General features: G+C 37.7%; 1 protein-coding gene across 5 annotated transcripts in view; it reads left to right on the top strand.

The window, feature by feature from the left end:
• Positions 1-26,934, top strand: part of LOC307196893 (uncharacterized protein) — a 965,113-nt gene that overhangs the window by 517,428 nt on the left and 420,751 nt on the right. For all 5 annotated transcript variants that reach the window (XR_013831268.1, XR_013831269.1, XR_013831270.1 and 2 more), the window contains one exon: positions 923-1,036. The gene's annotated coding sequence lies outside the window, so the exon portion shown is untranslated. The remainder of the gene's footprint in view (positions 1-922; positions 1,037-26,934) is intronic.

Below are 26,934 nucleotides of genomic sequence, written 5' to 3'. Positions count from 1 at the left end.
TGGGCCTCTCACTGTTGTGGCCTCTCCCGTTGCGGAGCACAGGCTCAGCGGCCATGGCTCGGGCCCAGCCGCTCCGCGGCATGTGGAATCTTCCTAGACCGGGGCACGAACCTGTGTCCCCTGCATCGGCAGGTGGACTCTCAACCACTGCGCCACCAGGGAAGCCCTTGAGTCCAGTTCTTAGTGTTTGAATCTGAAGTGGCTCAAAGCTCACTTTACCTTGGACTTTGCTTCTCTCTGAAACACGGAATAACAGGCTGGTGGCTTGGTTTACTTCTTAAATGTGGGAACGATGTGCCCCTTGACTGACTTCTAACTCTCCATCCCAGTTTTTCTGTCGTGTGTGCGAGTGTATGTGTGTGTTCTCTACCTACTTGAGAGCTCTCTTGGTGGGACAGAAGATGAGTCTTGGTCCCTTCCTCCCTCGTTAGGTTGATTCATAGGTATTGAACCTGCGCAGAAGAGGCTCCCCATTGCACAAGTCAGGACTTGCTCTGTAAAATTTTGTTGCAATCTTTTGAGATCAGTGTTCTGGGAGTGGCTCTGGGCTGACTCATTGAGACAAGATTAAACGATGTAACTTATCTTAATATTTTCGTATTTTAGTAAAACCCTTGTGTTTTCAAAATTCCTAAATAGTGCATTTAAAACAACAATTTCTTTCCCTAGATAAATCTTAATACATTTAATTAAGACTTGGAGGTTATAAGCAGGTTATAATTAAACAGGTTATAAGAAAATGTGAAGACATGAAAATTGTTATTACATTTCCATTGTTTCCCTTGTATGTAGAATAATTCTTGATGTGTGTACATATATAACATGTACATATGTATATATTCTCTATGTACATATGTATTAGAAATATATATACATGTGAGAAATAATTGTAAATGTTTGAATTTTTTTTTTTTTTTTGCAGATGGGAATTTTTTGCTCAGGAACTGGGCCTTCTAAACCGGATTCGGTTGATGACAACATGGGGACAAGTGTCAGCTTTCAGCCTCAGTTTCCCCTGCTAAACTGCCACAACGTGGTAAGTTAGACAATGTCTGTGATTTATTTTGTGTCTAGTACAGTTTTTCTTTGCGAAAGGAATTCATGGAGGACTGTGGAAGTTATAACGGCTTACTTAATTTTAATTACAGTGAATTTCCTTTGACGTATTTCTTTGGAATCTTGCTCTGTTGGGTTTGAAAGAAGAAGAGTTATTGGTCATGGTTTTTGGTCTTCCTGTGTGGCTGTTTTATTAGCTGCCTTCCACTGGTTGTTTCAAGTTGAGCGGTGAAATCTCGTGACTAGCACATGGCATCCTGGTGTGATCTTCTTGAAATTGGGAGGGTTTAACCTCCCCATAAAATATCGGGTACATTTCCGACCAGGATGTATGTTTAAGTCTTAAGAATGGAAATAGCCTCATGAATTTTTGTGCCTAACTTTTCATAGAAAGGAACATGGTTCTCAAGGAGAATCCTCTCCGACTATGTTTACAGACCTCCTCAGCATTGTCTGATAGAAAACAGAATCTATAAAGTAAGAATTTTGTGATAATGTCCATTCAGATTTCTAGCATGGTTAAGCAATCTACTTGGTATGTAATCTCCTCCCATGGGAGGCTGCATTTATAGGCCTTTTGTACAAATTACAGGACAGATTTCTGTTCCTTGTTTCAAATGCGAAGCTAAAGAGTATATTTATGCATAATTGATACTCTCACTGTAGCAGAACATTTTTGTTAGTATTTTAGAATCTGATGAGCTTCAACCTTCAAATTAATATTGGAGTGAATTTCAATCTATTCTTTCAAATTCTGTTTTGTACATTATATATTTACTGAGACCAACATTGCATCTCTACTATGTTTAAGACAGGAGCTGCAAAAAAAATTGGGGGGAAGAAACCATGTTCAATTTTATTGAAAATATTTCCTTACGGATTTGGCATTTGGGGTGGATAAAATGTTGTATTTTCAAACAGCATGATATGTCTTATTTTCATAATATTTGGAATAATTTATACATGCAAAAACATATTTGGACAGCTCAGTAGGAGAAAAACAATCTGTCAAGACTGATAATATTGTGTAAACCTTGTAAACATTTCAGCAAGTCTTCCAACTGTTTCGGGAATAATTGTGCCCATGTAAGTTTATGAACAAGGGAATCGGTAAAAATAGCTGTCATGATGAAATACAGCCTGTTCTTCAATAGATGATTGGCTATTTTATGTTGCCATGGCTGATTCTCCACCTTCTCTCCAGTGCTATTTGGATAGATAATTTCTTCAATGAACCAGGAAGTATAAATCAGAAATATATTGAGCACATTGTGCAAGGTGTTCCAGAGAAAGAATAATTCCTCTGTTAACATTTTGTAGCTTCATGCTAATGAGGAGAGTCTTCAGCTAGCAAGAGAGCAATTTAGGCCACAAAGTAGAGGTAACTTAGTAACTCGGAGAAGAAATGAACACTGAAATCTTTGCTGGAATGTTTGGGGCTTTTTCAGTGTCTGCTAATAAGGCTTCCTGCTTAGTTATCCATTTACTTGGCCCTCGCTAGCTGAAGGCTTGATTTTAAACCCCGAAAATCTCCCTTAGTTGAAGGAGTGATGGGGTGAGGCAGAGGAACATTAAAGGAAACAGTACAAATGAGGTCTGTTAGCAAATGATCAAAAGCAAAATGTGAAGAAATGTTAGCAGGAAGAGGAAGGTTATCCTTTTCTAACTCAGGCTAATGATTTATTTTTTCCTTTAGATTCAACTAAGGATCTTACCTCAAAGCCCTTGAGTGAGAGGCTTTTATTCTTGTTTTGGTTTTAAATTTTATCCTCAGAATGAAATTTCTAAAATATATAAACAACGTGGAAAGAACAATGAGTTAGACATTGAAGGGCTGAGTATATTTTGGGGGGGCTGTGCCCTTAACTAGCTGTTGTACTTCGCCAGGATGAATGCCATCATCCCTAGAATGAGAATACGGCCAGTAGGTTTCCTTAGCCTATAACACGATGTTACATTTCTTTGGAATTATACCACCCTAGTAACTGTGTTAAAGCATCTTTTCTGTTCGGAGGGTTCATTTACTTACGCTTGCCTGGTTTAGCAACATGATTTGGGATCACTGTATATTCCATTTCAGTAAATATTTCTTTTTTTTTTTATCAAGTGGGTAGTGACTCTGCAGCAATCCTTGCTAGTCTTATGAACCATGTAAGGGATGCACCTGTCATTGGTCACACTTCATGTGAAATGCAAATGTTGCTGTTTTTCCACAAACTTTTATGTTCTAATCATGACCTTGAAGAGAATTAATGTGATATCATTTTTACATGCTGGATTTTCACCTTGAAAGAACAGACACAAAAAGGATTTATATTATGCTTCTCCAAGCTGCTTTGAATATTTCCTCCATAAATCATCTTAGGAGATCTGTTAATAATTATGTTGCAGAGGATTTCATATGACATAATTGAACTTTGGCGTATGAGATGCTAATATTGATAACTTATGAGATGTGTAGATACAGGAATGGCTACAATAGTCTAATAGGTGAAAAGGAATGTTGATAAAATAGTAAGCCATTAAATTAAATTTGTTTATACTTGGAAATTGTTTTTTGTATACTGGTTATTGTCATTTTAGAATACTGACAAATTTTATAGAAATGATTTTTCACATTTTGGTACTTGTAGTTGTGAGGGTACATGGAGATTTTCCAAAGGGTAGATGGAGAGTTTGAAAGGGAGGGTCCATGAGCAAGGATAATTTTAAGGGAATACATTTGAAGATCCACTTCACAGGTGATGTCATACACACCTACACAACACCCCAATACAATTTCATATGTATAGTAAGCCTTTTATTCTCTCTATATACCCAAAGACAGTTGTTTTGTCCTGTTATTATTCTCTAAGATGTAATTAGGGGCAGTTCATATTAAGATAGAAAAGGTATAGGGCAGCCAGTGTGTGTGTTAATTTATCATTATTTTATTATTAACGTAGGATTTGACATACTTAACACAGATTATGGAGAACATTTGGTAAAGCATCTAGCCGTATCTTGGAATTTGGGTCATTTTCATGGTAGCGTAAGACATTAGATAAGAAAAGTCATCTTCGAGAGCCTTGCTCAGCTTATTACGTGATTAAGAGCAACTTTGACCAAATTATTGTAAAAGCTAGTATTTTGTGACTTACTTTTTCTCTATCACTATTATCCTGAATGAAAGGCACACACTAGGCAGAACTGTCATTTTGATACTGCTTCGGTTTGCTACTTGAGTGCAGAAATCATCTGAAGAATGACCATCATCCAGTCCTTTTCTTGGAGGCCTGACATATACGTCCCCTGGACCAGGGTAAGTGGCAGGATGACCACCGGAGTTTATGGAGCTAGAGGAATCTATTAAAGTATGTCCAAAGTGGGGGGGGCAGTGTAAGGAGTGTGGGTGCCTGGTGATAGAGCAAGGCAAGAGATATGGCCAGCATTAGGAGCTGAGGTGTAAAGTCTGAGAGATTGACAAGAGTAACGAAAAGCCCCTGACAGCAGGAGCTGGGAAACCTTTCCACAGTGGACGAGAAGAGTCGCGCTCTGAGCAAGTATCCCACTCAGCTTCCCACAGCCTGGCTATCTCAGGTGCCCAGGGACCTGTGTTGTCCTTGACCTCCATCCATTTAATGGGTCCTAAAAGGGATGGGCACCTATCCCCAAGGAGTGTTCTTCCAAAAATTTAAAAGCCAGAGATTTGTTAGGTTGTTTATATACAAGTGACTTGCTAACAAGGGTGATGCGCCTTGGCGACACTGGATGGTTCATATTGTTGTGTCTTCAAGTTCAGTAGTGTTTTCTTCTACACACACAATTTGCCATCAACCTCATCCAGTTGTTTTTCATCTCACATATTATAGTTTTCATCTCTAGAAGTCCTCTCTGGGTATTTCTATAGTTTTTATGTCTCTACTTAATTTGTCAACTGTTTAAAATACAGTTACTGCTTTAATGTCCATCCTTATTCTGACACCTGTGTCATTCTCTGCTGTGATTGAGTGATTACCCACTATGGGTCATATTTTCTTTATTCTTTGGAATCCAGTCAAATAGGACCAGACATGTGAGCACTGTGAACTTTGTATTGTTGGATGTTGGAAACAGGTGTGTTCTTGGACACGGTTAAATTACTTGGAAGCAGTTAGCTTTGTTGGGGGTCTGATTTTTAAGAAGGGTTAGTAGGGAGATGTGCTTAGTCTAGGGCTATTTATTTGAGGTAAAATGCTATGGCCAAAGCAACTGGTGAAGCAGAATTCAATTCTCATTACACTTTTTGGGACGTTTGAGATGATGTAAAGTATTGGGATTTGAGAAAAATGTTAGGCATAACTATTATATAAAAAAGTGAAGAATAAATTGACTTACATTTCTTCAAAATAAATAATGCTAAATTATTACAAATAGCAGTTATAAATTAATACAGAATCAAGTGTTCAGTACTTAAAATACTATTTGCATGGTGAGTAATCTGATGTTTCTATGCACTGATTATCTCACTGATGCCAGTGGAACTGCTTCTCTTTACCTCATTGTTAAGTCTAGGTTGTGAGCATTTTCTCTTTACTATCATTGGAAAACACATAACATATCGCCTTTGCATTTATGACTGTGGGATTATGACAGTTAAGGAATCTGATTATCACAATGATTTAGTTACTTGCTCCAGGTTCTTTCACAGATTGACGTATTTGGCCTATTGTGCTTTTCCACTCTTTATCATTCTATCATTTCTTTTCTGTCCTTTTGGCTATAAATAGCATTTAGTAGCAGTACCTTTATTAAATAGTATTCTTTAGCTTTGGATAATAATTTGTTTTTCATATATTCTTTAGAAACTCTTTGAAAGTTTTATTTGCATAGCTTATACCCACATCCACATTAAATCAAGACTCTTTTCTTCATGTGTTCATTTGCCAAGAATGTCAGTAATATTTTTCATGTGTTTTCAGTGTCTGTAACAAATTTAATTTTTCTTTAATTTTCACTGCCATGTGAGTATTTCATTACTGCAACTCAAAACTAAAAAGGTTTTAAAAGCCCATGCTATGCGTTTGTTTAAAAACAGTTTAAAAAAACAAAATTACTGTATGATGCTATAAAAAATTGAATAGGATTTTAATGAACATTTCCTTTCATCCTGATATATTCAATTGCATTTCATAGTAGAAAGACCTTGTAATGCTATCATGGAAAAACTTAATCTAGAAGAATTGTAAAAAGTGATGGGTAATCTAAAATATTAAAGATACAGATGAACTGGCAAGAAGGTAAGAGAAATTCCTCAGGGCCAGCAGTGAAGATGAGGTCGAAAGCTGGTGAGCGGTCTCTGTGACTCCATTGCCAGTCTCAGTATCAAGGAGGCTTCCTTTAATTACTGTGTGGGCGACACTCAAGACTTTGAACTTGTGCAAAACATAAAGGTTTTACTGAAGTTCTTTCAGATAGCTAGTCCTATTGAAGGGTTACAACTTCAGTGAAAAAAATGGCATTAAAAATAATTCTGGTCGGGCTTCCCTGGTGGCGCAGTGGTTGAGAGTCCGCCTGGCGATGCGGGGGACGCGGGTTCGTGCCCCGGTCCGGGAAGATCCCACATGCCGCGGAGTGGCTGGGCCCGTGAACCATGGCCGCTGAGCCTGTGCGTCCGGAGCCTGTGCTCCGCAACGGGAGAGGCCACGACAGTGAGAGGCCCGCATACTGCAAAATAATAATAATAATAAAAAATAATTCTGGTCGCTGTCAGAGAGAATATGATATCCTGTTTGTCTTCACCTGACTGCTGAACAGCATAGAATCACACCTAAGAATTGCTAACAACAACACACATAAGAATTGGTAACAACAGGCTTGCTTTCAGTATAATGTTGAAATATACATCTTCTCTGTGTTTAGGGAAGCATCAAGCTAACATATTAATATGTGTGGTGCTAGGCTTAAAATAACCCTGGGACACCCAGTGGCAGAAGAAAAGCAATTCCGCGGAGATACACTAAGTCGCTTTCACAGTCTAATTCAAATCACCTGAGAAGAAAGCTTCCATGGGCAAGTGTCAGCAAAGCGACCACAGCAGAGACAGAGCACCCCGCAAGCTTCCGGTCATTGAATTAGCACCTGTGGACTCCAGTTAGTGTGTTTAAGTGGTCAAAGAAGTAGAAACGGAACGGATCACGTAACAAATACACCAGATCAAAAAAAGACAAAGGCATATTAGAGCAATGGGGCCGCCTCCTTATCTGCTTGAAAAGGCTGGGTTTCAGACTCTCCTGTGTTGCAGGCAAACAGAGGATGCGGGAGGAGGCACTCAGGCATCGAGGCTGGGCTGAGAACTGGCTCATCTCTCACGCTGCGGGAGAATCTGGTCACGTGGCAACGTGCTGCAGCGGGGAGAGGAAGCTGAGAGAAGTAGCTGAGTCATGGGATCAGGAAGCGGGGAAGGGGGTGTTGTCAGGCAGCTTATGTGCCTCATCTTCCCAAGTGAATTTCCTTTACTTCCTGGGTTATGAATCTTGCCCTGATGATACAAGGCACAAGGCAGTTTAATGGTGGCATGAACTCAACTCTAGTTCCGCTTTGTAGACTTCGGTTCTGGTCTTTTCTGATGTCAGGCTCTTCAGCTTTTCCCTCAATTCTTCCTGTGAATCCAGCATACACTTTCCATTATTCAAGTCAGCCACATTTGGTTTATGTGGCTCGTGTACAAAGAATTCTAAAACGTGCAGAATAGAACATTAAACAGCTACTCTCTCTAATGTACAGTGTACTTGGGCCCTATACATAGTCCGTAGGCGAAACCTTTGAATTTATATACTCATAGAGCTTCCAACATTAACAATATCCAGTTAACCAAATACTGCATTCTTTTTTTTGAAATTTTTTTTAAACCCTGGTTACTGGTACAGTCTTATGTCTTACTCTACTTTTCTTCATTTGTAACTTAATTTAACCTTCTAATTGAAATGTGTATATGTAAGTATATTTTTAAAATGCAACTTCATCTTAAGTTCCATTTGACTTTCAGTTACATTAACTGAATTATAGCTGTTTGTATTTCACGTTGATTGGAAAATCATTTTTCTAGAAAAACCGATCTGTGAAGTCTTAGAAGTGGGTATTCAAATTGTTCCCTGTAATGAAATAGATGTCTACTTCATTACCCAAAGCATAAAACCTTATAATTAAAACCAAAAACTCAAAAATGTTAAGTCCCTTGAGACTTTTACGTCATATATTTTTGAAACACACACAGATATCACCTAGATGTTTATATACATTTATTTCTCAAATATATATAAATTCTACGTATGTACTATTAACATAAGCACCATGTTTCACTAGGGAGTTAGGTACTTTTGACTTATATATAATTTCTTTGTTAATTATCAGATCTCAAGTGACGCTTCACTAGAACACATTTGTAAAGTGATATTTTAATGATTTGCAAATGATTTGTACCAAAAAGAATAGCATTAGACATTTATTGAGTCCTATAATTTATGATTTACAGGTTTTTCTGGGGAATCTGCTATGGTGTTGATGAACTAAATTTCAAAGCTTAGGTAAATGCTATAAAAACAAGGGTTTAGACATTTAGTAAGTCAGGATCACATTTTTGTTTCCCTAGATAAATACAGTTGTATTCAATTGTGGAAGGTAAGTCTTATTAAGAAAAACAAAACTGGTGGTTTATATCTCTGTCAATTCTACTTTACTTAGAGAAAAATAACTTGAATTCTGAGCTCAAGAGGTTGTAAGTAAAGGCACCAATGGAAATAGCTTTAAAATTAATTTAGCAATAATTTTTCTCTTCTCAAGTTACCATAGTGAGCTAAATTATAGAACTATCATAGATCTCTATAAAGGAAGTTTTTAATTAAAACCTGAGAGTCATTTAAGCACACACAAAAGATTACGAATATAAATCCTTTTGTTATTTTCAATATAAATTGTTATTTAACTGGATAGCCTTGGAGTTTTAGTATATGAAACCACTTTAAATGCAAATTCTAATGATGACTACATGCAATTATTTGTATATTTTTGTTACTACTCAGTACATAAATACATGGACATGTAGAAATAAATGTTAGAAAGTCATACTTTAAAAAAAATACGTTCTCATTTTCTATTATCTAAAAAATATGTCCCATCAACTTAGCTGTTATAACCCATGTTTTGAGAGGGGGAGGAAAATGTGACCATACTGAATTTGTACCAGTTTGAAATACCTTTGGAAAAAATCAAATCCAATACTTCTGTGAACATACTTTGAATAGAAACAATTCAAAGGCCATTTGGCTGAGCAAAATTGACAAAGCAATGACCTTGATAGATGAACTTGTACTACCAGCAATGAGTCTGACATTCACTTGAATAAAAAGCCCTTCCAGAAGTTCTCTGGGGAAAGTAAAAGACATTTTGGATGGATGGATTCATCCATAATTTTTATTTTTATTTTCATTCAGAATTTCATTAGAGTTTAAATATTAACATCTTTTAGATCTTAAGGAACATTTATATGTTTCAAATTTGGATTATATTTAACATGAATCTTAGATACTTCCAATTTCTGACTCAGTGTATTAACAAGTCATATAACATTCACATTTAGTATATTGTTTTTAAGTCATTAACATAATTGACATAATTGACTTTCTATGCCTTTTTTTCCTCTTCTGGGAAGCATAATGAATGAATGCTGGGAATTTGAGAAACTTGTAAAAGTTCAGTGATGTCTTAAATTCACTGTACCGAAAGTTACAATTGACAGAGAACAAGATATTGCTGCAGTTAGTATCATGAATCTGGAATACAATTCAGCTTCTATTAATAATGAAGAAAATCTTTCTTGGACCAAATACCACTTAGGAGAGTGATTTATATGTCTGCTGTTTAAAGAATACTTCAGTGTGTACAGTATATATCAAAATAGATGAGAATAGGATTTCCTTATTCCTCAGTATTTCTCTGAGATGATACAAAACAAACATTCTAAAGTTTTCTTGGTCAGAAATTTCTCATGGGAGTTTGAATCGGGTCCCTTAAATAGGGACATTGGACTAGTGAAATCCAGGAGGGGTACTCGGTCACTGATAGGGAAATCCTAGTGTTGTTTCTAGGAATAAAAGACAAATCATGGTTTTTGATGATGTGTCACTAAAGGCTATGTAGTAGGAGTTCCCTTCACCAGATACAGTCTTCAGTGCTTCCTCTATAGCAAGGAATAAAGGTACCACACAGTATTCCATCTATTCAAGACGTGCTTCTATATGGTTCTTTAGAGCACCTCTACCTATGTTTCTGAAGATTACCAACTATTCTCCACTTCTCCGGATTTTCTCATAACAACAGGTGATGCCAGAAGAGGTGAGTTAGGATTAGAGTAAGACAGATTAGAGTAAAACACCATCTCTTGTGGTACTGAAGTTCTAGGTAGAAAACAAGACTTAGAAGTAGATGGTCCTTTCTTACCATAATCTAGAGGAAAGTTAAAAAGTACAAAAAGGAAGTAAAAACTTCATTTTGTAAATAGTTTTAAGTAATAGTTACTGGGTTTTCTGGGACACGCTTATTTAAGCAGTGAGAGAGGAAATGCCTTATGCTAATAATATCGAATACCCTGGCAAATAACAAGACGTAGTCATTTTTTTCCTCCCATACACCCCTCAACTGAAATAATAATTAATCCATGTTAGATTTATTTTTCAGTGCTGAGAAATAGGTGAAAATAAAGAATTTCTTTCTGAATGTTTACTAATAAATACATGAAAATGGTTGTACTTAAATCTGAAAACTATAAGAAATGATGCTTCGTTTTTCTAATTAGAGTATATGTCCTATATTTGTGGTTACACGGATATTTTCCTAACTACCTATTTGTTAGGATTTTGAAAATATATGGATTTGGCATTTAGAAAGCAAGACACTTGTATTTTGTTATATAGGAATTATTCCGGCATAAGAGCGCTAGTGTATGCAGTGGCACCCTTTTAAGGCATTTTATTTTCACTTTCATTGCTCCTATGCTTTTTTTTCTTTGTTTTCCACTTCTCGTAAGTTTTTCAGCTTTAAAACTTAAGAGATGTATACAAACTTTACGATGACATATTTTGCCCAATTATCTCTAGTGTTTCAGGTTACAGTTTCAAGATAAACAGATGCACATGCGGAGTAAACCCACTTTGGAATAACCCTTTTATGAGCTTCTCTTTTATGGCACAGACAACTAATTAATTCTTCTACTCAGACTGATTCCCTTAAGCTAATAAAGATGACCTTGTGGCCTTATGCATATTTCTTCACTTAAATTTGACTCATTTCATCTCAAAAATAGTATTCTTACTTTTCCTTAACAAATAATGTGTTTCGCGTTTGCATATTTACAACTTTAAGGATTCCGGAAGCAAGCTGGATTAACCTCGGAGGGACCAAGGGGTAGAACAGTGCCACTGAAGGTTCTGCACAGGCGTACGAAAAGCAATAGCAACAAAACAGTCACAGAGCATCTTGAGAGCAACTGATTTAAAGATGCTATTATTTCTACTTAGGGAAGTATTCCAAAGTATCTTAGTAAACACAGTGTAGTTGAATCATACTCACACCTCCCTTGGATTCTTTCCTCCTGGTCACACGTATCTGATACCTACTGTGTTGGACGTACGCTCAAGGGAAAGGGGTTAGATAAAACATGAATACGAGGGCTTGAGAATTACAGTGATCCATCCTAGTGTAAGTGGAACCAATAACTTGCTTCTAGCCAAAATACTAGAGCTAAAGTAACGGAATGCCACTCCCATGGCAAAGGGGAAGGCCCTTGACAGATGTAATTAAGATCCCAAATTGATAGATGTTGGGATGATTAAGAAAGGAGATTATCCTGGGTGAGCCTGACTTAATCAGCTACAAACCTTGAAAGATGGGCTGAGTTTTCCAGAATTGAAAGGCTCCAAGCAGCAGGAGTTTCCTTATTGGCCCAAGGAACTATTATGCATGTCTGTGTGTCAAGGAGCCGTGAATGGACTGTGGAACTGCAAGGTGCCTATAGTACAACTTCCAGCTGACAGTCAGCAAGGATCTACAGCCCTTAGTCCCATAGCTGCAAAGCGATGAAGCCTGCCAGTGACCTGAGTAAAGGGGGAGTGGACCCCTCCTCAGCTGAGCCTCCAGATGAGAAGGCAGCCCAATCAACACTGTGGTTGTGACCTTGAGAGGATCCAGCTAAGTGTTGCCTGAACCCCTAACCCACAGAGGGTAACTTATTAGGCAGCATAAGTAAGCCAATAGATTTATGTTTCGGAATACAGAAGGATTAACTTCCAGGATATTGCTCTTATCCAAGAGGCAATTCAATTTGATGCTGAGTGGTTGATGTTAGTCATTGTTAACCTTGCCTCTCTTTGTAATGAACCTGTTTTCATAATTTTGAGTAGTTTATTCTGTAAAATCACTTTCAAATACGCTTCTTAATGATTCTTTAAAATTTAGGTACTCTTATTGGTGAAATAGTTGTGTTGCATGTTAATGCATTACTCAGCTATAATAGCATTTGGTCAAACTGTATCATATTCTGGCTTCTAGAGAAGTGTGTTAATGATTGAGTCTGTTTCTCTGCTCCATCTTCCTATATCCTGCCTTGAAGAAATAGCTCCAATATTGTGGAAAAGTGCTAGAGAAGGACATTTCAATTCTACTTGGAGGCTCTAGCCCATATATTGCTTAGTGAGCCTGGGGGTCATTTAACACACTGGACTCAATTTCCCCACCTGTCTGTCTGCCCTTCTCACTGAGCATATTGTTCCCAGTCATTTACAGGAAAGTACTTGAAAAGCACAACAGTCTAAATAAATACTAAAGGATTACAAGCCTGATAACATTGTTTAATGATGTATGTGATACCACGTGTGATGTAAATAGTAAGAGACTAAGTGTAATGATGTCATCCTTGGGACCAGTGCGGCAGGGCCCTTGATCCTTTGAAGATGATAAAGCGGGAAGTTTAGCGCATCGGAATCCATCTGCTGCCTCTTCTTGTCAGATGCAACTTGTTTTGTGCTCTTTCACTGACACGTTGTTTTGCACGTTTATATCCCGTGCCATCTGGACGGTCTGGTTCTCCCAATATCCTCACACGTTTCAGTTGAATGTCTCACGTCCTGTGTGCCCCATTCCTCATTGTGGGATTCTGCTTCCCTGCCACCGTTTTTCAGGGGAAGGTCTATTGGGCACAGACTGACTCCACGCAGCCGCCGTTTGCTTTTCCAGCCTCAGCCAACATCTTTTTGGCAACAGCCAGGCCCCTCGCTGCAGCCACAATGTGCTCTTTTTGAACAGATCTTTCTGTTTTCTTGTGAACTGTTACGCGTCATCTATTTAACAAATTCAAAGCTCTGTCAGATCCCTCATGTTGTACTAACATGGGTTGGATGTTCACTTGTTCTTTCACTGATTAATTCATTTATCAACATAAGAAAACACATCAAGTGCATACCACCAACTTGGCATTGTACTAAGTGTGAAAACACAAAAATATACGCCCTTGTCTTCAAGGATTTTACAGTATCCCGAGGGTGGGGCAAGGATGTCAACTACCTCTCAGTTCTGATATGCCCTGTTACTCACTGCCCCATTAGCACCGAATTCTGTCTCCCTGACAGCAGTTTTCTAGGGAAAGTCTACCAGGGAAACCTTATTCTCTTTGCTTGGCCTGGGGGACCTCCCACTTGCCTGCAAACTAACTTCCTCTAGCCACACTGCAGCAAGTTTAGTGCAATGTGTAAGAGGTATGAAGGAGGCATACGTGGGCTTCCATGGGACACTCGGAGGGGATGTCTGCCTCTGAAAGAGTGGTTTTCATAAAGATCTATCTGTGGATTGTTTGGACTAAGATTTAAAGTGTAAGGTCCAGGACAGAGAGAGAGAAGCTCTCACTTTGAAATGTGAGTTAAAAATGCATAGATGCTATATATACACTACTAAATGTAAGGTAGATAGCTAGTGGGAAGCAGCCGCATAACACGGAGATCAGCTCGGTGCTTTGTGACCGCCTGGAGAGGTGGGATAAGGAGGGTGGGAGGGAGGGAGACGCAAGAGGGAGGGGATATGGGAACACATGTATATGTATAACTGATTCACTTTGTTATAAAGCAGAAACTAACTCACCCTTGTAAAGCAATTATACTCTAATAAAGATGTAAAAAAAAATGCACAGATGCAGCCATTACTTTTAAAACATGTGCAGACAAGCAGAGAGGACCTGCATTATGCTGAACTTGAGGTGGTCATGGCAGACCTCCTGTAAGGCTCTCCCTATTGCTTGCCTATTTTTAGTTTGTATATTGACATTTTTTCCCAGATATCTGGGCTTCTAATGATGTAATTATGTTCTGACCCCTTGTCACTTGAAGCTCTGACTGTCATCTGCTGATTGTATGTTCTCAGGTAACTAAACGTTCTATCCATCTCCCGGCTCTGATGTCTGTGAAATACTGGAGACTGACATTATCCTGGTACTTTGCTCCTCTGGATGGATCACATTTACTTGCGTTTTCTCAAGATCTCTTTCAAGTTCTCAAAAATAGTTCACTGATAGAGACAAATGGAGACTTTATGGGTTATGTCAAAGAGGAGTTAGACAGAGGTGAGTGGAGGAAGAGAGGAAAGCACAGCTCGTAAGATGAAAATCCTATCTTTTTCTTCCCGTAAATTGCCGTTTCAGCTGCCCCAGCGCTGAAAGCCTGTTCCTGTGGCCCTTTCTCTGCAGTGGGTCCGACTGCGTGACTGCTCACTCTGTCCTCCAGGATTTTTCTCTACAAGTTAAATGATCCTTCATAGGTGTTTGCAGAGTAGCACGCTCTCTTCCAAATCCTGTGTGCTACCTTGAGAACCTAGCTTTCCAGAATGCTTCTTTCACTGCAATCTCAGACTAAGAAATTATCTCGAAGACAATGAATTCTGGTAAATAAGCCAAATTCAGAGGTAGTTTTCAGCTTTGAATATTTACTTACGTTCAGTTTTTCTCCAGAGTCTGGCACGTGAACTTACTAGTCTTGAAAAGGTAATGGGACTGAATTTGTTGAAATAAGTCCTAAATGAAGGCATAGCTATTTTAACATCCTTGGAACATGGGCTTTGGGCTGCTTTTGTAGTGACTGAAATATATTGTGATGGGGAAGCAGAGTAAGCACTACAGAGAATACAATTTGCATTATTTAATAGTATATTTACTTAAATTTTATAGGTATTAATGCACAAATTTAATGATCAAATAATTTAAAACTATTGCCTTTGTGACTTCTAATAGTTCTGGTTATTATATAGCATATGATATCAACTCTGCAATAATAAGGGTCTGGGCTCAAATTCTGGGTCCAGGATTGACTGGTATGTGCCTTTACCAAAAATACTTCCTCTCCATTCTTCACTTTCCTCAAAATTAAAATTGGAATTCACTGGTGATTTCACAGGACATCCTAGGTAGATTCCTAAGTTCTGTCAGATTCTTCATCAGTCAGGAAGGAAATGATACCAAATTCACTGGGCAATTGATCGCATTAAATAAAGGGGCACAGGTATAGAGCTCAGAGAATTGTCTAGAACACGGTAGATGGTTCAAAACTTTTGTAAACACATCGCTCCCCCAATTTCTTCTCCCTCTTTACTCTGTACCCATTCTAGCGTCTCATCTGTGAAGAAAGAAGAAAGGTAAAAGTAGATGAGAAATAGGTGCATTATGTTTTGAACTGGTTTTGCAGGCAGCGTATAAGCACTTCATATGTAATTACTGTTGCTTTCTGACGGGATTGCTGAGCAATTTCTATTGCACAGAATGACTTCTTTGTTTCGTTAGATATTTTAAAAATTTTCCACCTCATATTTCATAAATCGTATCAAGATGCACAGGAAAGGTTTTGTGGACTTCCCTGTTGATCCTGAGGGTGTGAGAGGATTAAATATAAAACAAAATTGCTATTTTACCCTTTTCACACAAGAGCCATCCGTTCAACAGAGGGAGAGGCAGACACCTCTCCCAGAGCACCTTGGCGTGCAGGGAAATATTGGTATTCGAATTACAGTCTAATCAGGAGGAGCGGACAAAGTGATGTGTTTCAGCTTTGTCTTTTTTGTAGCCAATTACCCCAGACTCCTAGTGTTCATGTTTTCCATGCACTTTCTTTAATTAGCGCTTTAATAGCTCAGCTTCAGAGAGTTGGTTGAGGAGAGAACTTTCCCAAAGCTGCCAAATGGTCACAAGCAGGAGGTGATTCAATTTAGTCTCAGCACTAGGTGTCTGCGTGTGTTCTTCGTATCACTGTGTGCTTTTCAAGATGTGTTCCCAATAACACATGACCAGAGGGATGTGACGCTGTCAGTAAATGCATTTGAAAAAGCTGCCTGGCATCATTAACCACCGTCTATGTACTATTGATTTAGATCAATTTTCATAATAAGGTTATTGACTCTCCATTAAGCACTGATTTATGTTGGATGGGGAAGAAAAAGTATTTGTGCAGAGATTGTTTTTGTAGCCCTGAACCGAGAGGAGGAAAAAAAACACACACTGCTTCAACTTTTTATTAGCTGTTCATGTTTTAATTATGGGTGGTGCTCAGTGGAATATTATTGGCTTACAGGTTTAATCCCTTTGATTATGTTCACTGATTCAATTTTATACAAACTGTGTTGTTGACAGCCAATAATTAAAACCAGAAAAAAACCTCATCTTAACGTATGTCCTAGGAGTTGATGCAGTCACTTCCATAATACAGTGTTAAAGAAACAGTCTCTATGGAAATTTGGTGATTCGTTTTTCTGAAACTGGGTAGTTTTTTTCATATTTATCATCTGTGAAGTTAGGATGCATATCACAATACATGTGAGAAGAAACCGCTTTGTTTTGGAGGACACAATGTTGCATCTTATCAGTGGCATCTTATATATGGTATATAGGTTTCTGCTTAATGTTTCTTACGTAAAACACAACTTGCATTAAAAACCACATTTTTTTTTGATTTAAGTTATTATGCCTAATTTTCTTGTGTGAGTCAAAATTGTTCCCATCCTGGTACATACACATCCAACACATATTTAATAAAAATCGCTAAGTGCAAGCATTAGCAATATACTAAAATCCTGTCATGCAACGTTCAGATAGTCAAGTGGAGATTTTTAAAAAGATTAATTTAAAATTCAGGGCCTGCCTTAAAACAAATCAAGTAGTGGGCCAGAATGAGAGAAGCGAGCAAGGTGTGTGATGGAAGGATATTCTCAAGTGCTGTGACCTCACCCATAGCAGGTGTAGTGATGGGAGGTATGTATCCTCTTGTTTCTATGAGCAATAAAAATTAGAAATGAGATTAACATGAAGGGAGGGATTAAGTATTGGGTTGACAGTTTTTTTGTATAAAGGACGTACCTTTTTTTCCTGATTATGAAATTAGTTACATGTTCACTCAAAAAGAAAAAAAAAATTTAAAGAAAAACATGAATGTGTCAATATTTAGATTGTAGCCCAGAAGATATTTCTATAGAGATATACACACAGAAAGAATTATACTATAATGCTGTTAGAAAACCTTTTTTTCACTTTAACAATACATTTAAATAGTATACAAATTAATGTACATAAGAGTGTGTAATTAGTCACCATGGAATGTAATAGTTGGTGAGTGTTCTATTGTGTGAGTATAAATTAATAATAAAACAACGGCTAAATTTCACTTCATATCCAATACGTGCCAGGGCCTGTGCTCAATGCCTTATGTACCCATCTCCCACAAAGACCCTGTGAAGTGTGTACATTCTCTCTCTTACCTCAATAATACTGTGAGGGGAGAACTGAGGCTGAGAGTGGAGTAAGTGATCTGACCAGTGTTCTCCAGTTAGTAGGAGAAAAGCCAGGACTTGTGTTCAGGCTGACTGACCTGAGTTCTCAGACTCCTAACTCTCTACAGCCTTGCCTAGCATGTATGTCCTCTCCTCCTAGATTAGCCCGCTAATAAGGGACAGTTAAGTTGCTCTCAATAGTTTTGCTGTATAAAGAGTACAGTGTTGACTATCCTTTTATACATTTTTTTGTGCAGTTAAATTTCCTTAGGGTAAATTTCTTATTTTCTTATATATTCTGATATTTCCCTCCAGATTGGTTGCAGTAACTTACATGCTCTTACTGGTATTTAGAATGTGTTTGTTTCCCTGCATCTTCACACTTACTAGGTATTAACATTATAGCACTTCTAAGCGTGGTTGAATGGTTTTAGGAGAGTAACCTGGCCAGAAACAAGATAGGAGGTCTGAACCCTGATTGGCGTACTGTTTTCTAGGATTTCCTGAAGGGTACTTACAGAAATAGTTTGGAATGGAAATAAATGATGACTTGTTTTCTCAGCTGTGCAAATACTGATAAATTCACAATGCACCATAATGCAGAGATTTCTGGCAACGATTGGGTGAGTGCACGTAGCTTATTCATCAGATGTTTCAGAAATAATAGGTAAACAGGAATTTTAAAATACTTGCAAATCCTTCAATATTACAGTGTTCTTTTGAAGTCTCCAAGAGATTCCATACAGTAGCTGGCATTACTTTCATTTACATTCTGATTTGGACACAATATTTCAGGCTTAGCGGAAAGCAGAAATTCATACATCCTCTTGAATCTGATTCTTGAAATGGTACCATTTATCTTCGGCCTATCTTTGTCTCTCTCTCTCTCTAACACAATTTATATTAATGTTATTTTTTATTCTGGGAGAGGCATTGTAGAATTTGTGCCAGAACTGTTGCCTTTACATACTTCAGAGTTCCTGAAAACAAGGATATTCTCTTCCATAACCATTATATACTCATCAAATCAGGAAAACGCCATGGATACCATACGATTAGCCGACCTGCAGACCTTGTACAGATTTCATCAGTTGTCCCGATAGCGTCCTTCAAAGTTCCAGATCGTTCCTTGCATTATGTTTGCACATCCCTTTTGTCTTCTTTAATCAGAAACAGTTCCTCAGTCATTTTAAATAGTACAGGTAATGACCATCTATTCGTAGAAAATCTTTCAATTTAATCGCACTTTTGGCAAGACTATGTAGAAGGGATATTGTGTTCTTTTCAGTGCCTCCTTTCATGAGGTATGAGGTCACTTTGTTCCATTACTAGTGATGACTGTTGGGAAAGGTGGTGAATGTCAGGTTTGTCTATTGAAAATTGAATATTTTTTCTTCGTAAATAGTAAGTTGTGAGGTGATTGAACATAACCTTTCACTCAAATTCCCTCTGCAGTTTTTATTATTCCTTGGTGATTCTTGCTTTAATTATTAGCATGATTGCCAAACTGATCATCTTATTATTCTTTCCGTATAAGGAAGAGGCTTCCACCCCTTGACCGCAAATGGAAGCCCCTCACCTGTTAACTAAGTAATTCATTAATTATGTGTATAATCACAAGTCCTTATTTTAACCAACGTGGTATCATCCTTTACTCTTATTTTTTTAATGCTCTCTCCCGGACTTGGCCAGTGGTAACACATTCAGTTTGGCTCCTGTACCCTTTGGACGTGTGTCCATTACTTTTGGAGTACTTCACTGTTTGGCACAGTATGTTCTAAGATCATCTTGGATTTCCCCATCCTCGCTGAAACTGGTCATTTCCCCAAGGTTCTTCTGGTGGAGAATTGAATTTAGAAACCAAGATCTGGGCTCTGGGGTGGATAATTTCTACTTGGGTGTAATTGCTTGTAAACCATGTAAAAGGCTGACAAATCTAGCAAATAGATATGCCTGTTCATACACAGAAACATGCACTGAACTGTGTATTTATGTTTCGCCACACAGAGTATATTTATTACTAGATAAATACTGAAAACTACGAATTCATACCAATGTCTCTAATTCCAGTTGAATGCAATAAAGTTCATTATGGAATTCCCCGTATCCCTATTTTTAACTTTGTTTTTCTGACATTGAGGAACCCTGTTCCTAATGTCAACAATATATTTACTTATTTGCTTCATCTCAGAATAACAGGGAAGTAGTTTTAGAGTTGATAGTCTACGCCCCTAAAACAAAGGTATAGGCAGTATTTTTTAAAAATATATTTATCTTTGCAACTAGTAATAAAATCACTATTTCATGGAACATAGAATGTGTAACAGAGAGGAAAACTCAGATCCTTTAGGGAAGAAATAATTTCTTACATATTTTTATCCCCCCAAATCAGACTGTTACATGGTCAGTAGAATTAGTAGAATAAATAAAGATGCTATTTTTCCAACTTAAATCTAAATTTTGTATTAGAAGGCTAATCTCTGTCTTCAGTATGGAAGCCCCATAAGATAAAGAACAAAACATGCCATTTGCACCAACATGGAGGGACCGTAGAGATTGTCATACTGAGTGAAGTAAGTCAGACCAGAGAAACGTGAATATCATATGATATGGCTTATCTGTGGAATCTGAAAAATGGTACAAATGAACTTATTTACAAAACAGAAATAGTCACAGGTGTAGAAACAAAGTTATGGTTACCAGGGGGGAAAGTGGGGCTGAGGTGGGGGGAGGGATAAATTGAGAGATTGGGATTGACATATACACACTACTGGATATAAAATAGATAACTAATAAGGACCTACTGTATAGCACAGGGAACTCTTCTCAATATTCTGTAGTGACTTACATGGGAAAAGAATCTAAAAAAGAGTGGATATATGTACATGTATAACTGAATCACTTTGCCGTACAGCAGACACTAACACAACATTGTACATCAACTCTACTCCAATTAAAAATTTAAAAAGATGTGTAGAGAATCAAATTTGAGAGATGTAGAAGGCAGGGGATGAGAGAGATCCTTTTCAGAGGGGGCTTTGCATATTGCTCATGTAGATGGCTCAGTCTGAGTTGTCAGTCTGTTATCAGACTTTTACCCCTCTGGGACCAATTGTGTCTTACATACAAGATTCAGAAGATGTTAATTTCAAGTTTTACTTTGTGTACACTATCCTGACAGAAGTACCAAAGTGCACTCATATTAATAGAGCCATTTGTGTATGTGTGCGTGGAGATGTGACTGAAGACACTGCTACATGCGTATCCTTTTTTCTATGTATTTGAAAATAATTTTTATGTTTCTTTAATACCCATCCCATCAACAGCCACTTTGAGACTGGTTCTTCAGTAGGAAGACTAGGTGACCTCTTTGTGGCTAGACAAATCAGCTCTTCTAATTTCAGTGAATTTTGTTTGTTTCAGTAAGATTCCAAAAGCACAAACATAACCGTTACTTATGCTTTCATCTGTGTTGGTCTTTATTTCATTAAATGTCCAATTCCTGTGCCAAAGAGAACCACATACATAGGGTTAGGGAATGGTCAAATAGAAACTTTAGAGTTAAAATTTTTCAGTCTTTTAGTCACTCACCTGCAGCCACACGTATCCCATACCATATTATATAAAACCCATTTTTGCCTCAAAGAATGGTTGGAACTGTACTTGTTACCCACATGTAATTTTGAAACATTGGGTTCTCTATCTCAGTTGTATTAACACAACAGCTGCTGAGATCCATAGGCAGATTAATATGATCTGTAATCACTGTTGAATAGCTTATTGTCTTATTTGTATGCGTTGACATCCAAATTAAACAGATCAATGCTCTGCATGATTTTGGAGAAAAGTATATTGAAAGTGGTTGATCAATACTTACTATACAAGTTTAACAAGGTTTGTTATTTTAACAATCAAGTATCAAAGTAGAAACATAAGGCCGTATTTTTTTTCATGGCTTATTTAAGAGTGCTTTTACTTTTTATTAGTCATCCTCAACTTATTGTTCATTATCAAGACCCGATTATGCAGAAAGCTAGCAAAACTTGTCTTGAATTCCTAATTGAAAGGATGGTCATAAATCAGGTGATTAGAGTGGCTCCTGAGAAACCACAGGAAGCCACATGGTGTCTAAAAAGATAGTTAACATGATGAAAAGGGTGTTGAGTTAATGAGATGATTCAGGTTCCTTAGTTTAAAGGTACTGGTGTGTGGAGAAAGAGAAACCTTACCACCATCCTTCAGCCCTGTTAAGAGGACAGCGTACGTGAAACCTTGTGGTTGGGGAGACCCATACAGATTACAAAACCATTTTTGTTATTATGTTGCATACAGACATCTCAGCAGCCTATGTGTACAGTTACATGTGCAAGTACCTAATGTGGCAATTTCCCTTTGAGTTTTATATAATCATGGAATAGCACACATATATCGACACACAGATACATTACAGAAATGCTCATTGAAGAATTTAATATCATAGTGGCATTATAAAAAGAGAATGCCCAGCAAATAAATGCTGTATTTGCACATAGTGGAGATGTGGGCAAGAGTTGAGATTTTAAAGAGAGGCTAGCTTTTAAAAATTATGCGGTAGATTTCTTTGATGAGAAGACAGATGATCTCCTGGCTTCTGGAGTGAGGAATGCAATTTATCACAGGGCACTGTGTTTCAATATACGTAAAATCACTCCCGCAGCACCATTCTGGCACCATGAAATTTCAATCCCCAGACAGACTTCTCTCCGGGAGAGTGATCTTATTCTCTCTGTGTACTTTCTTGGTAGAATCAAACTCAGAGCCATGCTGAACAAGTTGGCTCTGGGTGCTCTTTCAAATCTGATTTCTCTGGACTACCCACCCTCGTGTTTCACGCGTTCTGTTCTCTGTTCAGACATTCCCATCCTCATATCCAGCTGATGATGTCATTTCTCTGAGAAACCTGGAGGTATCAGAGAGGTAACTACCTGCCCTCAATCCATCCACTCACTGTTCCATAGCTCTGCTCATAGACCCTGTTTCTCCAGGTAAAACGTCCTTGCTTCTCTATAGGGCTGATTCCTACACTTGTGCACTAGGTCCCGTGCCTTTGAATCTATTGATGAAGATCGGTCTAGCAATTTCCCCTCCTTCTAATGCTCCGCGCTCATTTCACTTGACGTATCGGCAGCATTTGGCATAATTGATCAATCCATTCTCCTTTGAAATGCTTGCTGCATTTGGTTTTGAGAAAACTAAGCTCTCTGATTTCTCCCTAATGCCCTAACCATCCCCATTAAATACATTTTACTGGTGTTTCCTCAACTCCCTTGCTTGTCTGCACTGACTCCGTCGAGAATCCCATTCAGCTTTTTGCCTTTAACTATTACCTATATGTTAATGACTTCCAAACTGATCCCTTTAGAGCAAACCTCTCCCTGAACTCCAGACTCACTCTATACTTGACATCTTTCCTGTGGCGGCTAGAGGTCGCTCATATTGAACACATCCAAAAGTGGAATCTTGATGTCCCTTCAACCAAATTCACTTTTTCAGAGCTTCTTCATCTCAGCAGGTAATATCATCTCTTTTGGTTTTTTGTTTTAAGTTTTCAGGCAAGAAAACTTCGGTTTCCTCCTTGACTCTCCATTTTATTTCACATCCCACATCTCATCAACAGCCAATTCTGTTGGATTCAAAATAAATCCAGAGTCTGACCACCTTTCACTTTCCCTACCATCCCCCTGTAAGCCTCCATCACCTCTAATCTGGGTTACTGCAGTGACCTCCTAACTGGTTTCTCTGCTTTCCTCAATGCAGCAGCCAGAAACACAATTTTATACAATATATATTTACAGTATACAATGTGATGTTTGTTATACACTGTGAGATGATTACCACAATCAAGCTAATTAGCATATCCATCACCTCACATAGTTACTTATCTGTGTGTGAGATAAGAACATGTATGATCTACTCTCCTAGTAAATTTCAGGTGAACAATATAATTATTAACTTGGGTTGCCATGCCCTACATTAGATCTCCAGAACGTATTCATCTTGTGTAAATAAAACTATGTGTCCTTTCACCAACATCTCCCTATTTTCTTCACCCACAGCCCCTGGGAACCACTATTCTACCCTGCTCCTACTTTTTTAGATTCTATAATAAGTTTAGAGTCTACATATTATATATATATAATTAGTCTTTCTGTGTTTGGCTTATTTAATTTAGCACGATGTTCTCTAGGTTCACGCACAATGTTGCAGATAGCAGGATTTCCATCTTTCATATGGCTAAATAATAATCCCACACACACAGGGACATATCACATTTTCTTTATCCCTTTATCAACAGACACTTAGGTTCTTTGCGTATCTTGGCTATTGTGAACAATGTTCGAATGACCGTGGCAGTACAGATAACTCCTTCAGATCCTGATTTCATTCCCCTTGGATACATACCCTGAAAAGGAATTACCAAATTATATGGTAGTTCTAGTTTTTAATTTTTTAAGAAACCTCCATAATTTTTTCCATAATGGCTCTACCAACTGAGGTTTCTACCAACATTGTACAAGGCTTCCCTTTTTTCCATGCCCTTGCCAACACATGTTCTCTTGCAGTTTCGGTAATAACTATTATGAGGGGTATAAGGTGGTATCTCATTGTGGTTTTGAACTGCGTTGCTCTGATGATTAGTGATGGGTGAGTATTTTATCATATACCGGTAGACCATTTGTATGTTTTTTCATAAATGTCTGTTCAGGTCCTTTGCCCATTTTTTAATTGAGTTATTTTCTTGCTGTTGAGTTGTTTGAGTTCCTTATATATTTTGGATATTAACCCCGTATCAGATGTATGGTTTGCAAATATTTTCTCCCATTTCGTAGGTTGTCTTTCTACTCTGTTGATCATTTCCTTTGCTGTTTAGAAGTTTTTTAGTTTCCTGCAGTCCCATTTGTCTGCTTCTGCTTTTGCTGCCTGTCTTTGCGGTCATAACCAAGAAATCACTCAGATCAATGTCAAGAATCCTTTTCCTTATTTTTTTTGTTGTAGTTTCACAGTTTCAGGTTTTACATGAAGTCTTCAATCCATTTTGAGTTTGCTTTTGTGTTTGCTGTGAGATAAAGATCAAATTTTATTCTTTTACATGTGGATGTCCAGTTTCCCAGCACCATTTGTTGAAGGAATTTGTTGAAGGAATTATTCCCCATTGTATCTTCTCAGACCAATTGTCATAGATCAATTGATTGTAAATACATGGAGTTACCTCAGGGCTCCCAATTTCGTCCCATTGATCTGTAGGTCTGTTTTTATTCCAGTTCCATTCTGTTTAGATTTCTACAGCTTTGTAGTATACTTTGAAATTAGGGGGTAGATACCTCCAGCTTTATTCTTTCTGCTCATGATTGCTATGGCTACTTGGAATCTTCTGCAGTTTAAAAGGAATGCTTCATTTCCTTTGTATATACGCCCAGGAAAGGGACTGCTGGATCATACAGTAGTTCTGTTTTTAGTTTTTGAGGAACCACCATACTGTTTTCCGTAATGGCTTTCCTAATTTCCATTCTCACCAACAGTGTACAAGGGTTCCCTTTTCTCTGCATCCTCACCAACACTTGTTAATTCTTGTCCTTTCCACAATAGCCATCCTAACAGGTGTGAAATAATATCTCCTTGTGGTTTTGATTTGCATTTCTCTGATGATTAGTGATGTTGAGTGTCTTTTTATATATCTGTTGGTCATCTGTACATCATCTTTGGAAACAAGTCTACTTAGATCCTTTGCTCACTTTTAAGTTGTGTTAATTAATTTCTTTTGCTATCCAGTTTTATGAGTTTCTTGTATATTTTGGATATTAACCCCTTATCAGATATGTGGTTTGTAAATGTTTTCATTTCATAAGTTGCCTTTTCATTTTGTTGATGGTTTCCTTTGCTAAAGAGATTTGTTCAATGATTTATTGCTCTTTTTTCTATTCTAAAGGTCACCTTGTTGAAAATCAAGTCACCTGGAGGTGGCTTTCACATATGGTCTGAAGTAGTGGGACCCAATTTACTGTTTGATTTACAGAGTAGGTCCCACCTTCCTCCCTGCTCTTCCGTGCCCATTTGTCATCCATCAGGGGGGCATATGCATGTGTATATATCCTTCAGCCTTCTCAGTTACCTTCCCTTGGTCAGTGTGCAGATGCCTGTACCAATGAGTAGCTCTCTGTTTTAATTGTTGTAACACTATGGCTCTTAACTTCTCTTCCCTCTTTTCCTTCTGCTGCTACTGCTTTTCTTTTTCTTTTGTTCTTTCATTGTAAGTTTGATATTGATTTGCTGACTTCAACAAAAATCCTTGTTGTGGTTTTGGTTAACATTTCATTTAGTATATTCATAAAACTAGTGAGAATTGATGTCTTTATGGTATTGAGTTTTCCTGATCAAGTACATGCAAAAAACTGTTCTATTTATTTCTTAAAGTTCTTCAGTAAAGCTTTATAACTTTCTATTTAGGTCTTACATAACTTTTTGTTAGATTTATTCCTAGGTGTTTTGTAGTTTTTTGTTTTGGTAGTTAAAACTGGTGACTTTAAATGGTGGCTTGAAAAATAAAAATGGTTCATTTGCTTTGTGGAAGAGTGAACTTGTTTGCAACAAGATGGTATTTCTATGGAGAAAATCTGGAGGAGGTAGAAAATAAATTTAAACCATATATTTAAAGGATTCAGAGAGCTGTTACCTGTGATGGTACCATTTGCTGATCTGACACAGGCTAGGGCCTCAGAATCTGGGTTTGAACAAAGCAGAGGGCTTCTATTTTAAGACGGAAATCATTAGAGCTTTTGACCAAACTCAGAGACATGAGAGTTCTAAAACACAAGGCTAGGTACCTGCTCCATATACTTACTAGATTCAGAATCTCCCCATGCAAGGCTAAAAAGTTCAGTCAACTTCTGCAAAATGAATTAAAATTTCCTGCGGTAATACGCTGTTTAGGAGTCAAAGACCTACTATAGGGAGGGTCTGAGAACGATGTGAAGAATCAAAATCCTTCCCCGTTTTTCCAGCGTTATTGAGGTACATGAGAATTAGCAGCTATGA

The sequence above is a fragment of the Stenella coeruleoalba genome (genome assembly GCF_951394435.1).
Source record: "Stenella coeruleoalba genome assembly, chromosome: 14".
Taxonomy (NCBI): domain Eukaryota; kingdom Metazoa; phylum Chordata; class Mammalia; order Artiodactyla; family Delphinidae; genus Stenella; species Stenella coeruleoalba.
This window is presented reverse-complemented; position numbering and strand designations above follow the sequence as displayed.